Source organism: Somniosus microcephalus, chromosome 7 (genome assembly GCF_052327205.1).
Source record: "Somniosus microcephalus isolate GS21.2 chromosome 7, FLI_Smic_1.0, whole genome shotgun sequence".
In the NCBI taxonomy this organism is placed as follows: Eukaryota; Metazoa; Chordata; class Chondrichthyes; order Squaliformes; family Somniosidae; genus Somniosus; species Somniosus microcephalus.
Window position 1 is genome coordinate 227,581,310 of NC_140993.1, and position 4,681 is coordinate 227,585,990.

At 55.4% G+C, this 4,681-nt stretch overlaps 1 pseudogene; it reads right to left on the bottom strand.

Moving 5' to 3' along the window:
- Positions 1–249: 249 nt before the first annotated feature.
- LOC147115137 (uncharacterized) lies at positions 250–4,353 on the bottom strand (annotated as a pseudogene).
- Positions 4,354–4,681: the final 328 nt, after the last annotated feature.

The following is a 4,681-nucleotide window of genomic DNA, read 5'->3' on the forward strand; positions in this document are numbered from 1 at the left end:
GAAGAAGGATGTGAAGATGAAGAGACACCACCACTCGATCTTACACTCGCAGCCATCAGCTCAGATACTGACACTGCGTATTAGAAGAGAGGAGGGACCTACACATGGTGAGGCACTGGAGCACAAGTGCACAGGAGCCAGGGCGGGAGGAAAGGATAGCGCAGGAGCCAGCTCGCCGGAGGTCGAGGTTGCTGATGCGCCATCAATAACTTCAGAAGACTAAGAGTTAAGCTTATAACAAGTAGGCTTTTATTAACAAAAGAATACGAGCATGCCTCTGCTGGTAGACCGATCCTTAAAGCCAGGGGGATTGGAGGTCAATCACCTTTATACCTGGGCTTAGGGGTGGAGCCAGGGGCGGAGCCAGCTGAGGCATGCCCAGACATGTTCTGTACAGGCAGATTAGTGGTTTACCACATTCACCCCTTGTTTAAAATGAGTCCGGCGGGGTGAAGTGTCTCAGAAGTTCGTATAGGCAAGTCTCTCCGGGGGTCTTGTCTGCCGTAGTGATCGTCGTGGTGCCGGCTGCGGCGGTTCTTTTTCCGCGGCCGTTTCCCGCGTGGGCCGGAGCACCGGCGTGTCGTCTTCGTGGGTGCGGGGTCGGTGGGTGTATAAGGGTGGGTCACAGGGCCCTGGCGTGCCGTCTACTTGGGTTAGATGTGGATTCCCTTCTAGGGGTGTGTCGTGGGTAATGGTAGTGGGTAATGGTAATGGGTAGTGGGTAATGGTGTTTTCGGTGGCACCTGAGGGTGCGAGGTCTCGTATGGAGACCGTGTCCTCCCGCCCGTCAGGATACGCCACGTATGCATATTGTGGGTTGGCGTGGAGGAGGTGGACCCTTTCGACCAGGGGGTCTGTTTTATGGCTCCTCACGTGCTTCCTGAGCAAGACGGGCCCTGGAGACGTCAGCCATGGCGGTAGCGATGTCCCTGAGGTGGATTTCCTAGGGAAGACGAACATTTTCTCGTGAGGGGTGGCGTTCGTGGCGGTACAGAGTAGTGACCGTATGGAGTGAAGCGCATCGGGGAGGACTTCTTGCCAGCGGGAGGTTGGGAGGCCTCTGGACTTTAAGGCTAGCATGGCGGTTTTCCACACTGTCGCGTTCTCCCTTTCTACTTGTCCGTTACCCCGGGGGTTGTAGCTGGTGGTCCTGCTCGTGGCTATCCCTTTTTCGAGCAGGTACTGGTGCAGCTCATTGCTCATGAACGACGAGCCCCTGTCACTATGGATGTAGCTGGGAAAACCGAATATGGCGAAGAGGTCATTGAGATATTTGATGACTGTGGCACTGGTCATGTCCGGGCAGGGGATAGCGAACGGGAAACGGGAGTACTCGTCAATGATGTTGAGGAAGTACGTGTTGCAGTCAGAGGAGGGGAGGGGGCCCTTTAAAATCTACGCTTAGGCGCTCGAAGGGGCGGGTGGCTTTTATCAGGTGCACCCTGTCTGGCCTATAAAAGTGCGGTTTGCATTCGGCACAGACTTGGCAGTTCCTGGTCATGGTCCTGACCTCCTCGATGGAGTAAGGCAGGTTGCGGGCCTTAATGAAGTGGAAAAACCTGGCGACCCCCGGGTGGCAGAGATCGTTGTGGAGGGCCCGTAGCCTATCGACCTGTGCGTTGGCACATGTTCCACGGGATAGGGTGTCCGGGGGCTCAATAAGTTTCCCGGGCCGGTATAAGATATCATAATTGTAGGTGGATAATTCGATCCTCCACCGCAATATCTTGTCGTTTTTGATTTTGCCCCTCTGCTTGTTATTGAACATAAATGCTACTGATCGTTGGTCAGTGAGCAGAGTGAAGCGTTTACCAGCCAGGTAATGCCTCCAATGCCGTACAGCCTCCACTATAGCCTGGGCCTCCTTTTCGACTGAGGAGTGTCTAATTTCGGGGCCCTGGAGGGTTCGTGAAAAGAAGGCCACGGGTCTCCCCGCCTGGTTAAGGGTTGCGGCCAGGGCGAAGTCAGACGCATCGCTCTCCACTTGGAAAGGGATGGACTCATCCACGGTGTGCATTGTAGCCTTTGCAATGTCCTCTTTTATGTGGGTGAAGGCTGCACGGGCCTCTGCCGCCAGGGGGAAGGAGCTTGACTTGATAAGGGGCCGGGCTTTGTCCACGTAATTGGGCACCCATTGGGCGTAATAAGAGAAAAACCCCAGACATCTCTTCAGGGCTTTGAGGCAGTGAGGCAGGGGTAGTTCCAGAAGGGGGCGCATTCGGTTGGGGTCGGGGCCGATGACTCTGTTTTCCACTACACAGCCAAGGATAGCGAGGCGGGTGGTGCGAAACATATACTTTTCTTTGTTGTATGTCAAATTTAAGCGCTGGGCTGTTCGGAGGAATTTTTCTAGATTGGCGTCATGGCCCTGCTGGTCATGGCCGCAGATGGTGACATTGTCCAGGTAGGGAAAAGTGGCCTGCAGCGTGTTCTGGTCAACCATCCGGTCCATCTCCCTTTGGAAGACTGAGACCCCGTTGGTGACGCAGAAGGGGACTCTGAGGAAGTGGTAGAGGCGGCCGTTTGCCTCGAAGGCAGTATACTGGCGGTCTTCAGGCCTGATAGGGAGTTGGTGGTATGCCAACTTCAGGTCAATGGTAGAGAATACCCGGTACTGTGCAATCTGATTGACCATATCAGATATGCGGGGAACGGGGTATGCGTCTAATTGGGTATACCTATTGATTGTTTGACTGTAGTCAATGACCAGGCGCTGTTTCTCGCCGGTCTTCACGACCACTACTTGGGCTCGCCATGGGCTGGTGCTGCCCTCGATAATCCCCTCCCGCAGGAGTCTCTCTACTTCTATTTTAATGAAGCTTCTATCCCCGGCACTGTACCGCCTGCTTTTTGTTGCGATGGGCTTGCAGTCGTGGGTGAGATTAGCAAACAACGGGGGGGGGGGCTGACTTTCAGGGTGGATAGGCTGCATATTGTGCGCGGCGGTTGTTTTAAATTTTGCCGGCTGCAGGCTGTAAGTGGGGGCAGGGGCCCGCCGTACGCCATCGTGACACTCTCTAGGTGGCACTGGAAATCCAGTCCCAGTAGCACAACAGCGCAGAGCTGTGGCAGGACAAGGAGTTTAAAGTCTTTGTACTCTGTGCCCATTACTGTCAGGGTCGCTACACAGTAGCCGCCGACATCCGCCGTATGGGACTTGGAGGCCATAGAGACCCGGTGGCGCATGGGCATGACTGATAGGGAGTAGCGTCGCACCGTGTCGGGGTGGATAAAGCTCTCCGTGCTCCCGCAGTCGAATAGGCAGTTTGTTGTGTGACCGTTTACCTTGATGTCCATCGTGGACCTGGCCAGTTGGTGAGGCCTGGATTGGTCCAGGATGATGGAGGCCATTGTTGAGGTCGGTGGGTCGCTGTTGTACTCGCGCGAGGCAGTGGGGGAGTCAGGGGCCTGGTCCCAAAGTGACGTCCAAGATGGCGGCCCGCACCGCTCACACGCGGCTGGTGATGTCCAAGATGGCGGCCCGCACGGCTCACACGCGGCTGGTGGTGTCAAAGATGGCGACCTGCACGGCTCACACGCGGCGCTGCTGGAGTTGGTCGGTTTCGCCCTGCACACTTTGGCATAGTGCCCCTTCTTTCCGCATTTGGAGCAGATCGCGTCCTTCGCCGGGCAGTGTTGTCTGGGGTGCTTGGCCTGGCCACAGACATAGCACTTTGAGCCTCTGGACATGGCAGCTGTAGTTGGGCTGCAGGTGGGCCGTGGCGGTGGTGGCGTGGCGCAGGCCTGTGGTCTTACCGTGTCCCAAGATGGCGGCCCCCGCGACATCCACGGGGCGGGGAGGGCCGTATAGTCGGGGGGGTAGGCATCCATGTTTCAGAGGGCCACGTCCAGCAAGTTAGCAAGGGCCACAGCCTTCTGCAGGTTGAGCCCACTTTGCTCTAGCAGTCTCTGTCGAGTGCAGCTGGACCTGATGTCGGCGACGTAGGTGTCTCTGATTAGGTCATCAGTATTTTCCGCGGCCGTCACCGATTTGCACTTGCAGTCCCGGCCGAGGACTTTCAGTGCCCGTAGGTATTCGTCACCCGATTCCCCGGGTCGCTGTTTGCGGGTAGCCAGGAGGTGTCTAGCGTAGACCTCGTTGACTGGCTTAGTATATTGTTCTTTTAGTATTGTGATAGCGGCCCTGTAGGATACAGCGTCTCGGATAATCGAATATACTTGGTGGCTCACCCGTGAGTTCAGTACTAGCAGTTTGTCGGCTTCGGTCCTGATGGTAGTACTGGAGGCCTGCAGGAATGCTTCGAAGCAGCTCAGCCAGTGCTTGAAGTTATTTGATGCATCCGCCATTTGAGGGTCCAGTTCCAGGCGTTCCGGTTTCAGGATTTGCTCCATTTCAAAACCTTTTGTTAATAAAATTGATGCGCCATCAATAACTCCAGAAGACTAAGAGTTAAACTTATAACAAGTAGGCTTATATTAATAAAAGAATATGAGCATGCCTCTGCTGGTAGACCGATCCTTAAAGCCAGGGGGACTGGAGGTCAATCACCTTTATACCTGGGCTTAGGGGTGGAGCCAGGGGCGGAGCCAGCTGAGGCATGCCCAGACATGTTCTGTACAGGCAGATTAGTGGTTTACCACAGTTGCACACTAGTTCTGCTGCAGAGGGCTCAGATGAGGACTTTGATGGGCCAGGTGTAAGATTCGCAAAATTCCCACA